This window comes from Bidens hawaiensis, unplaced genomic scaffold (assembly GCF_021521415.1).
Source record: "Bidens hawaiensis isolate Kalapana, Puna unplaced genomic scaffold, B.hawaiensis_p1.1 tig00010854_1, whole genome shotgun sequence".
NCBI lineage: Eukaryota > Viridiplantae > Streptophyta > Magnoliopsida > Asterales > Asteraceae > Bidens > Bidens hawaiensis.
Window position 1 is genome coordinate 434,316 of NW_027491837.1, and position 12,641 is coordinate 446,956.

At 33.2% G+C, this 12,641-nt stretch overlaps 1 pseudogene across 1 annotated transcript; it reads left to right on the forward strand.

Annotated features, from left to right (window-relative positions):
• Nucleotides 1-7,202: 7,202 nt before the first annotated feature.
• LOC143536613 (cyclin-U4-1 pseudogene) lies at nt 7,203-9,211 on the forward strand (annotated as a pseudogene). The gene is made up of 3 exons (XR_013135913.1): nt 7,203-7,245; nt 7,710-7,984; nt 8,682-9,211. The product of XR_013135913.1 is annotated as a cyclin-U4-1 pseudogene (transcript).
• Nucleotides 9,212-12,641: the final 3,430 nt, after the last annotated feature.

The window sequence follows — 12,641 nt, forward strand, 5'->3', positions numbered from 1 at the left end:
TCTCAGTCTAGTATGATCATACACCAGTCGTTATAGCTTTATGCTTCTCGACATCTCAGTTATACTTGCTCATTTGGTTAATTTGTTATACTCATATGACTTCTTGCAAATACTTATTTTCTATATGAACATTTAAATTTGTGTGTTGCTCACTCAACCTTGTGTTGACAAAACCTTTCTATTTTCAACGCATATGCAGGTTATCGTTTGATATTCAAGCTTGTTTGGAAGAAAAACTTATGATTGCACGCTAGAGAAAATAAACAAGATTATAGACTTTGATATATTTGTATTGTCTTATTTATTTGAAATATGGATTTTGTATTTGATGTTTTTAATTATTTAATTAATTTAATAGATATTGTCACATTTATTATTGCATGATAGTAACCTTTGAAAAGCTGTGAGCAATCAGTCCGCCCCGACATTTCCGCCGTAGGTTGGGGTGTGACAGATTGGTATCAGAGCCGAAGGTTTAAGATAGGTCGTTAGAAATTGTCTTAGACACATGTTTAGGAGCCCCATACATGCCTATCTGTTTACCTTTATGTGTTCAAATTAAATTGTTTACAGCTTCTTACATAATTATTTATTATTGTATTTTATGCACACACACACACACACTCCGAGGCCATGCCTCAACATTCAAAGAAAACTTTTCGAAAATTAGATTGTTTTTATTCGGGAAATTCCTTAAGAATTACCACCTGTTGTTTTCGCTCGTACACCTTAGGGCTAGGTTATGTGGCATGTCCCTGTGATAGATGAAAGGGTAAGAGAAACTGTGAGTTGGGCACTGGCAAAACGGTTCCAATGGACCCGAGCGAGGCCCAGTACTCAACCCTATGGACCCGAGCGAGACCCAAAAATGCCATATGACTGACACCCTAAGCTGTCAACCGCGACCACATTAGTGGTTGCTCCCCTATAATATTTTTAAACCGAATTCACGGTGGTTCGTGCCCAATCGGAACTTTGCGGCACGTTTGTTACCGACCGGAACTAAAACAAACCAACAAGAACCAATAAGTGTTTGGCCGATTTTCGTTACGTTTGTTACGGACCGAAACTAAAAAGGACCAATAAGATGCCGCAAAGTTGCCTAGTCTTGGTGTTAGATTAGATATCATCAAATTGATTGTAAACTGAATCTTGAACGCATGATGAACTTTGGGTTCTTAGCTAAAATTTGGGGACTTTTAAGAAAGATGATTTTTCTTGAAGAATTGGATGTTTCATCGTGATATGTAACCTAATAAAGCTACGTTTGATGCTTGCATGAAACTAGAAATCACTAGTTGGTATATGGTAATCTCTAGTTTCATGGTGAAATTGGGACTTTTGATTTAGTTGGACATGGTTCCCCTTTATTAAATATTAGACAGATGCCCACCACTTTATGCGTTTAAATAATGACAATAACTTAGGAAGAAGTCAATGTAAACTAAAGCTTAATAATTTGTATTGCACACCAGTTGTTTGATGAAATGCTTGCCTTTTTATCTTTAAATTAAGGAATTGATGCCATGTAAGTCGTGACCATCATAAAATCTTATGTAGTAGTGAAACTAGTACAATGAAACCAGATGGGTAACCATAGTCATCTCGGAAATGATTCATTTGATTTCAACACATGTCTATTGGGATGAGAAACTATGTCATAAACATGATTATTGATATGTTGTAAGTTATAAGTCAATGGGTAGATGGACAAATTCGAGCTCATATCAATCATATGGCAAAGGTGAGTAACTCTATACACAACAGAATTATCATTGTTGTTATCTTAACGTTTATAAAATTTGATTTTTGTGTTAAGGACTCTTTAAGTTGGATAATTGTTGCATGGAGATGCTTACTTGATCTTAATGCAATTTGCTTTTCTTACAATCTAGGCATACACGAAAATTAATGACAATAATGTATATGTTTAAGTGTTTAACTAATTCATGAGAATCCAATTTAGCAACAACGTTTAGATGCTAACTCTAGTACTTATGACATATTTTTAATTGTATTGTGTAAAGTCGCAAGTAATTTGTTGTTAAAATAGAAATGATCCTTTCTTTTGTAAATGTTCACAAGGGTAGTAAATTCATTCAATAACTTGGACCCATTTGGGTTATTATTAAAAGTTACATAAAGTATGATAATGTTAAACCCAATAATCAACTCAAGTTGGTCATCTAGGTCTAAATGGTCTATTAATTTAGATGATGAAGTTGAGATCTCAAGTAAAAAGTAGTCACGTCGTGGGTAAGCATTGGTGTTTCAAGACTTTCAAGTATGACATGAGCCATGATTTATTTATACTAAGACGCGATTTCCCCTTGGTACATATAGCAATCTAAGTAGAAAAAAAGCATGGTCCCTACAATATTATACATATGATAATTAATCAATGTAATGCTTATGTCGCTCATCTCCCTAGGACATCATCCATATCCAAGGTGTTCGACGTGATGATGTGTACGCATAAACACTTCCTTTGTGACACTCATGCTTGTCATGAGAACTCGAGGGCGAGTTCTTCCTTAGTGAGGAGAAATGATACGAAGGTTATCATATACGATAGATCATTACATGGCCCAGTTGTGGTTACACGAGGCGAAAAAGGTAAGCTTCAAATAAATGGGAGCCTCTTCCTAACAATAGTAAGTAATTAACCTTTCCTGACACCGACTTGGTTTCTAAAAAGATGAATATGATCTACTCTAGGAATAAAATAACTTGTGTTATTTTTCACCTTTTAATTTTCGAATATTTGAATTAATTAGTTATGTTTTTTGAATTCCCCAATTTCTTTATATTGATACATTCTCTTATTTTCATGTCAAATAGTAAGCCCGTCTGAATATTTGGTCATACATATGATATAATGTCATGATTGTTGACCGGCTTATATCTATGGGCATCATTTGAATTTTGAGGTTGTACTTTTGCGAAATCAGTTGTACACTTGTAGTTCTCTTTCTAAACTACTCCATTCTAGCTACTCCACTAAATCTTATCATGTTGACTAATCTTGTTTTGTGACTAGTATTTATACACACACACACCCTCCTTTATCAACATTTCAGCAGCGGATAATTGCAACTGATCGAGCCGATTAATTTTCTTCGAAAATGAGTACCTATGCACAAAATCCAGATTGCCTTTTAACCACTATTAATCGTTGCCGGAAAACGCCTATACGAGCCGTATAGTGCTATACGATCCATATAGACAGATTTTTAGTGGTGCTACAAAACACATGGATGGGTTGAAAAGAAAAACATTTAAAATTGCTAAAAAAATATGATGCAAGTCAGATAATATATCAAAAAAAATGTCTATACGAGACCCTATAAACGATGGCCGACAACATCAGACACAAACTTACACGATTAAGGTGCTATACGAGCCGTATAGGAAAAAAATGGTGTGTAAGGATTTTAGGTGGTGTGGAAGGATCCTAAGCCTTTATATACACAACATAAAAAAGATCTTGGTATTAGTAACAGCTATATTCCTTCTATAATATATGTTCGTTGGTTATAATATACTAGCACATTAGCGACGGATAAAGGTACGGAGGTGATCATTTGTAAAGGTACGGTGATTTCATGGTTCGTTGATGATAATAGACAAATACATGTCTTCCTCATGCATTTACGGGTTTTATATCAGGTCATTTATTTGGCTATGGTTCGAAATAACATCCTAAAATACGTGTCTTCATAGGCACTCTACAGTCTACCCTAAGGCCATTACTTAAATCAAAAGGCTTTAAATTCCTTTGTCTTAGTTTTGCACAGTAGCTTGGGATAAGGTGATTAGTACGACTACAACATATTCGCATAAAGGCGGGCTAAGGCCCCATTTTCAAGCTTGATCATAGGCCCACTCGCAAGGCCCCATTCATAAACTAGTTTGCTTGCCAAGCCCATTCGCAAGGTGTGATCACTAGGCCTATTCACAAAGTGTGTTGCTAGACCTATTCGCAAAACACTTTGATGGGCCATCTGCAAATTGCATTAATAGGCCCATCTACAAATTGTTTTAATCCTACCATTCGCAAACTGTCTCTAACAAGCCCATCAGCAAAATTTCTTAACGAGCCTATCAGCAAACCGTTTTAATCAAGCCCATTATGCGGATGTCTAGTTGTTTGATTCGTTTGCGAATGTCTAGTTCTCGGTCTATTAGCGAACACTATACTAGACCTTAATTAAGAGCCATCATTTTCGAATTTGTATTATTATGTCTGTTTTTTTCCCTAAACTATACTAAACATGAGAGAACTATATCTCAGGGTTCCTTTGAGATCAAGTTTATAAATTTCTTGATTCTCATAACCTTATCTACTAACATGTTGATTTTCATAGAAATCTAAGCACGAAAAACGAACATTTTTAATGTGAATGTAAGTTAAACGAGCAAGATCTAGATATGGGCGTTCTTGATGGATTTAGGTCTCGAGTCCTTGGCATTTCCTTCTTGAATTGAGCATGTATAAATGCCACACGGCGAAAATGTGGGGACGCGAACAGATTGCTCACAGCTCACAATGTACTATCATATAATTTAAATATGACTATATCTAATTTATTTATTTAATTCAAAATTTCAATCAAGTATACATTGTTTAAACAAATTACAAAATAATTCCAAATAAACCAAACATCTCAAATACTAAAATCAAACACAATAGTCTTTTTATTAAAGCAACTTAGGGTATCTCTAAATGATTCTTTATCTTAGCTTCAAACTAGATGGTAATCTACATATGCGTACAAAATAATATAGGTTGTCAACACGAGGTTGAGTGAGAAATTCATAAAATTTTAGATAGTAATAATATATAAATAAAAGAGCAAAACCGATATTGTGGGTATAAATCAATCAAACCATTAGTAAATAGAGGGTGTCCATTGGCCATGCCTCACGAACACGGGCTATGGCTACTATAACAAAATAAATGTGAATAAGGGTGTCGGTTGACCATGCCTCACGAACATGAACTATGGCTACTACGACAGTCGTATGATCATGTTATAATTTGATTATGATGGGCCTCTCCGAATGCGATAAAATAAAACAGATAAACAAATAACAATTAGTTATTCAATTGATAAACACACAATGTACACAATTTGCTAGAGCGTATATAATATAACATGTAAATATGAGTAGGTACGCATAAGTCCTCAAAACGGTTAAAATAAGTAAAATGTGAGGAATGATTTCTCACCTTGATGATTAAGCGAGTAAACCGAGAGAAAGAATAAACGAGCAAAGTTAACGTGACGAGTAATCTAACCCAAACAGACCTGAGACTTATACAAAGTAAAATAGAGTCAAACCGATAACCTAGCCGCTGGAATCAATCCAAACGGATGTATAGAACTCAAGTTATAAGATATTTAATAAATAAGCGAGCTGGTACTGACCAAAATCCGAACTGCGAGTTGGGAGCCGGGTTTTGGTCTATACACTCAAAATCTTAAAAAAAACATAAAATTCTGCTGGTCCTAAAGCTAGTTCCGACCAGAAGTGTTAGAAATCGATTAGTCAATCTTGTTGACTATTTTGTCCTTAAGCGGGTCGGAGTCCAATCGACACGCTAAATCTCCTCAATCTAAAAAATTGATTAACGTATTTTATAAAGGAGATAAAGATCTACAGTATTGAAGAAGACAACTGTTAGGGCATAGAAATTTGACACTGTGGATATGTTATCCTGGCATATGTTCTGGTTCAGTTATCCTTAGCATATGTTCCAGATCCTGTCAGGATCAAGGATCCTCAGTACTTATTATTTACTAACGGTTGTTCTCTTTGTATATCAATATATTGGCAGGTATAAAGGCTGGATACGTGGTCTAACATATTATTTCGCACTCCAAGTGGTCTAGCACGTGGTCAAAGAAGTGTAGCAGCTATAGTGGAGTAGTGGAATAAAAATAGGACATTTTGTTATATTATATTTGTACTTAGAGGGGCTTGATCAGCTAGGTTTAGACATCCCTCACGACCTACACTTATTATCACTGCAATTCTAGCAATTCACACGAACATAGCATTCTTTGTATTCGTTGATCATAGTCTCCAACATTGTAATCTTACCTTTTTATTAATATAGTGGTGAGAGACGTTTGTCCTCACCCAAGGTTTTATGCCGGCAATCCTTAATCATTTAAGGGCTTTTCCTCGTAAAAAATCTCTGTGTTCATCCATATTTCGTTTACATATACATCATTATTATACAAGCACTCTATCTCACAAATTCAAATTTGGTTACATTATCCTTAAACCAATTTTTGACCAAAACATCATAACTTACCCAAACAAAGATTGGAACTAAGAGAAATTTGTGGTCAATGAGGTCTTGAACACCAAAGTCAACTTGTCTTGAATGAAATCGATAAAATCTTGAAGAACTTGATGATGGGGAATGGAAATTTCGTGGGATATGGGGAGGATGGCCGGAAGTCAGTAGTTTTTAGGGTTTAGAAATATGTTTTGAGTAAATATTGAGGGTTATAGTGCATTTATGAAGTAATCAACTCGATTAGGAAACAATTAAGTTATCAATGCGAAAATTGGGTATAATAACTAACAAAATTCAGCTTGGACAACAAGAAAACGAATTAGGATGTTTTAAAACATTAATTGACATATCTTAGAGCTTAGGTTTCGTTAGTTTGGTAGAAAATAGGAAAGATTTGGCAAAATTAGTCATTGTACTTTTGTAAACGCAATTTTTAGGCGTTTTAAGAGATTTTAAAAGTTTCTAACCATTGTTTAGTGAGTTTGAAAGTTAAGAAAATATAAATTAAGTTTAACCAAGTTAAATACTAATAAATACAAAATTTAAATAATTCGATAGATCAGAATTACATTCCGAGCCGGATTAAACATAAACGAATTTAAATACGAAAAACCCGAGATGTTACACTAAACATTTTTGAGATCGTTTCTTGAATCCTAGATAAAAACTAAACCTTGATTTTCTGAAGAGAGAAATGAGAGCTTAAGTGTGTGTTTTTAGATGTAACTTATATATAGTGACGGGGGGTTTTAGGGAGCAAGTGCATTAGTATATTATAGTATATATACTAACGGCCTTTCTTAGGCCCATAACCAAGCTTATTGCCTATTTAATTTATTCTTTTATGACTAGCATTTTAATATACAAACCGTTTATTTATTTAAAATAGATGGATGCTACATCACTAGAGATGATTGATAATGGTGACAGTGGTTTTGGATGAGAGAGATGAAAGGGAGAGGCCATGTGTACCAGAAAGAGAAGATGTATGGTCGAGAAAGGTAGAAAGAGAACCATTTACCTTATCGCTCTTACATATATATGAGTTAGATTAATATTGACGAAGAAGTATTTGATTAAAGTTCTTAATTGGAATGAATTCTCAGTACGTCTATTAAGTGTTAAATATATCAAATAACTAAAACCAAAAACTTAGCCTACTCCAATAATTAAAGTGACGTGGAATAAAGTAGATTTAATTCAAATATCAAATGATTTCTACTGCTAATAATAATTAGTCACAATAACTTCCAATCTTCCACCCAAGCCCAAAATTGTCATTTTCCTTCTACCTACCTGTTGACACCCCTACCAGTCGTTATATACACAAACCAATAATTCTTTCAACTTACTAAAATACTTAAACTTCCTCTGTTCATCAATGGCCGAACTGGAGTGCCCAACGGAGATGACCAAGATGATCTTAACCCGCGATTCCAGCCGCAGAAGATCTCGGCCTTTCATGGTCTTACAAAACCAACAATCTCAATTCAGAACTATTTAGAGAGAATATTTAAGTATTCTAATTGCAGCCCGTCATGCTACGTCGTTGCATATGTTTATCTTGACCGATTTACACAGCAACAGCCGGCACTTTCGATCAATTCGTTTAATGTTCATAGGTTGTTTGATCACCAGTGTCATGATTGCTGCCAAGTTCATGGATGACATGTAAGGATTTATTTTTTATTTTTACTTAAACTATAATTCAAATTGCTTAATCAAATTATGCATATAATTGAATTCAATAGTTATGAATTATTTTATTTATCATTTTTAATTACAGAAGAATGATGGTCTTGATATAAAACATAAAACAAATTCTGCAAAATTCCAACTTGTTTATTTTATCAATTATTTTAAATATTGTTTGTGAGTAATTAATTTTTTTATTGTTAGAATATTAGAATAGCCATCCACCCTTAATTAATAAACAAATTAGAGTTTAGTAACTAAAAAATAGCATGTTTCCCATAATTATTTATACCAACAATTTGATCAATGACACTACTAACTTCATTTTTGTTTCTAAACGCAATATTGTAAGTTGTAACATAATTTTCAAGATTTGCACTCTGATTTCGTTCACAATGATGATATTCACGAAATGAGCAAGCTGACTAATGAAATCATGTACAAATATACTATTATTATGCTATTTGGATTACATGTATGAATTATTATCGTCCAATAAGTAATAGTATTGTTAAAATCTAATTTGCCTTGTTAAAGCTATTTGTTGGTTAGCTTTATCATTAATCAATTAGGTTCATTATTATACTTTCTTTTTGTAATATCTCTATGTAAAGAGAATGTGTATACGAAATTTGATATGTGATCGATGGATTCTTCAATTTTGTGAATTCAGATATTACAACAACGCGTACTATGCAAAAGTTGGAGGAATCAGCATAACAGAGATCAACTTTCTTGAAGTTGATTTCCTATTTGGATTGGGATTCCAATTGAATGTAAATCCAACCACATTCAACACTTACTGCTCAAATCTTCAAAATCAAATGTTCCTTCTTGACCCACCATTAAGTAAAGAAGAAACATCATTGTCTTCGTACAAATCAAGATCAACAAAGTTGTCGCACTATGAAGATGATCAACAACAAGAAGTGGTAGCCGTCTGATTAATTCCGCATGTTATGACTCTTGAATGTTGAATTTCAGGTAGATTTGCAGGGTATGTGATATGTGTTTAGCAAGTTAAACTTGTTTTGGGTTAGGCTCTTATCCAGAAGAATAATTGATAAATCCTGAGTAACATATATCTTTTGATGCATAGAGTATGTTGATGTAAGAGTAATACTCTGGATTTAAAAATCGTTATTTTGGAAAAAGGTTCTTTATTTAATATTTTCTTGCTGGGGGTGCATTATGCATGTGACTTGAATCAATTTTTTTTTCGGTTTCATTATATATTTTTATTAACATTTAACATAAACCAAGCTATATCTGGATAATGGGTAAGCGAGCAACAAACTGCACCGCTATCCTCTTTAGGATCGCATAACCTATTTTACTAAATATCAATTGGTTGTTGTATTACTGTGTATGCAGATAATGTGCTTTTTAATTTTTATTAACATTACATTCTGGATTTGGGGCAGACTTATAGTGAATATACACAACATTATATTATTATATAAAATGAAAATTATAATAATACAAAATATCTTGCTACTAATATTCTTTAATTTATACACTATTTTTCCAAAAAGATCTTAAGTTTTATGATAGATTATGTTTTCACAAAAGAAGAAATATTGTCTTTTATACAAGACTTGGTATGTCATTCTTTATTTGTCATTCAATCTTAATCACTCCGAGTGACACAAAAACACCATGTCACGGAAGCTTTTATGTAAGACATTTGTTGTAGAACTTGAATCATGTTAGGTTTAAAAATATGAGTGACTGAACTAATTGGCGAATAACCCTACTACGTAAAAAGTCTTATTTTAAAGCGTGTTTAGATCTCGAAAATTATTAATCCACCTTTGAAAAGGACGTTTTATTTATTACAAGTTCTATCTTTTGTGGGATGTATAAATGCTTGCCCTGTTACAAACTTTACAGACTGGAATTTGGATGACACCATAAATGAGAAAAAACTTTTATATAAAGTCGAAGTTTCAGAATTTAAGGTGAGGTTAAGATTGAGAGTTGTAAAGCATGCATGAGATGTTATACATGTGATGATTTGTGGTCACAAAAGTGGTTAGTTTTTAATGGTTATATAAAGATAGTTTTGTTGATTAGCAATATATAAATGTAAAGTGTAAAATGAAAATAGAAATAAAAAGATTCTTAATGGTGGTCCATTTGGTTGGGTAGGACATATATGTATAAAGTTGAGAAAGGGGACATTGTGTAAGATCCAATCTGGAAAGAAAAGGAAAGACAGGATGGTGAGTGGATGTCATTTGACTCACTTGTTATGTAATACGAACAAAAATATACGATTATGGGGAGTTAATTATATTAATCCTTTATGTGAATTGGAATGATGTTATGTACCATGGCCATGTAATCCATGCACCATACAAGAGGGCATCGTGGGATGTTATTTCTGCATAATCTCCTTTGTTTATGCATATTTCTCCCTCCATCAATAGTCATGATTTGAAAAAATACAAATTTTAAGGTATATTGAATAATTACTTTTTTTCCCTTTCATATGACAATAATTGTCTTAAATATTAAGTACATCAATATTGTTTATTAATACTAGTTGTGTGTGTTTAAGGGTAAACTTAAAAATTGACTAATAAACTTTGAAAATAGATATTTGTAAATTTGTAATTTGACAAATAGAAAGAAATTATGGACACTTTTAATGTGTTAACCACTTGTCAATTTCCTTTTGCTTGTAAGCCTATAAATGGTAGGTCGATCTAGAAGTAACGTTAGGAATGAAAAAGGATGATTTGGTGACAATTGATAACATTTTGAAAATGACGTGTAGTCAATTGATAACACTCGCGCGGTGCCGCTGTGAGTTGATGTGAATTTGGTGAATATCAGTTATGACTGGAACTAAACCAAAAACTAAATTCAATTGTCAACACCCAAATGCAACAAATTAACATATTTAAAACAAATAAAATTATATAAAACTCGCACGAATTCAATTATTATCGATGGTAACAAGAAAAAACACAAAACTTGTGTGTTGCGGCGGCGAACAAACAAAAAAAATACAAGACCCACACATTGTTGCGGCGAACCAATGCGGTTCGCTCAGCATTTACGGTACGGGCACTAAATCATAAACATAATTTCGTACGTCCAAAAAAATAAAATGAAAAAAAAACTTAGGTGACAACGCTACATCCCGCCACCTAGCCAAATCAATGATTTGCGTCATCAACGCAATAATGACAGTGACACTCTTTGGGTTAAAGTCTTAACAGCGGTGCATACGAGTAGTTAAAATTGGGGAACGAATCCGGTTAAAAAAGTCTATCGATGGCACTTGGAAAAATACACGTAGAATGGAGTACTATGATTCGGTGGCCTCTGAAGATGCTTGACTGACTTTGTGTTCAGCTCGGGATGGGTAATAAGACTCTGTTTTGGCTTGATATCTGGACAAGTACACAACCTTTAAAATTGTTGTTTCCATCTTTATTCTTTCTTGAAAAACAAAAGGATGTGCTGGTGAAAGATTGTTATGTGTGGATTGTAAATGAGATTAGATGGATATGGAGATGGAAGAGAGCTCCAAATTCGGCTCGTTTAGGTAATGATCTAAAAATTGTCTAAATTTGTTATTGAGTGTGTCTTTTGTGGATAAACTAGATAGTTGATGGTGAAAGGGTATTGACGACTCGGTGAACCCTTTCTTGGTTAAAAATTTGTGATGGGTAATTGATATTGTGTTGTTTCATATGAAGGTTGTTAACAGATAGAATTTTCATAAAAACGACACTGTTGACATGAGGCATAGATATGCATGGGTGATGATGGGGTGTGTGTGTGTGTGTGTTGTGTTCTTCGGAATTGAAAACAACATCACATCTGACAGTTCATAGTGGAATCGCAAAACAAGTTTGGTTTATCATACATGAATGGGTGAAGCTACTGGTCACAATCAATTTCAACTTGGTAAAAGAGATTATTGATTATCCTAACAAGCATAAAAAGAATAAAGAGGAGTGTTTGCAATTCAAGCTATTTTGGTGACACATGTTGGATGATTTGAAAATCAAGGAATGATAGGGTTTTCACCAATAAACAAACGTCGATGGATATGTTGGTCAATGATATTGAATCAACCTCATTCATGTGGTTCAAACATACATAGGAACACACGATCATGCTTGGAATGAGAGAAATTGTGTAAACTTAATTTTTTGAATTTTCCTTTATAAATGATCTCTTTTTTTTTTGTGGTATAATTATTTTGTTATTCGATTGTTTGTACTATATATACGGCTTCTCGCTTCTTGTGAGTTCTCCTTTCTTTTTTCTTTTATAATATTGGCCTCTTTAGAAAAATAAAAATTCTATTTAAAATAATCATACATTTTTTAGTAAAAAGAATTTCATAGTGATTTTTAAACTTTAATATCCAAAATAAAATACGAAAAAATTTATTAAGAGCTTCTCCAAACTTAATTCAATATCCTAAAAGCATGTCACGTCTCTTTCCTCCTACTAATTCTTTATTTTCATTGTTCTTTTCATTCCTTCTCACAACATTATACTCTCGGTCTGCCACAAATGCACCTTAATGTATTGTATTAGAGTTGGTCTATGTAGTTTAATTGTACAATGTAGTTTAATTAAACTCGAGAACACCATTAATTAATAT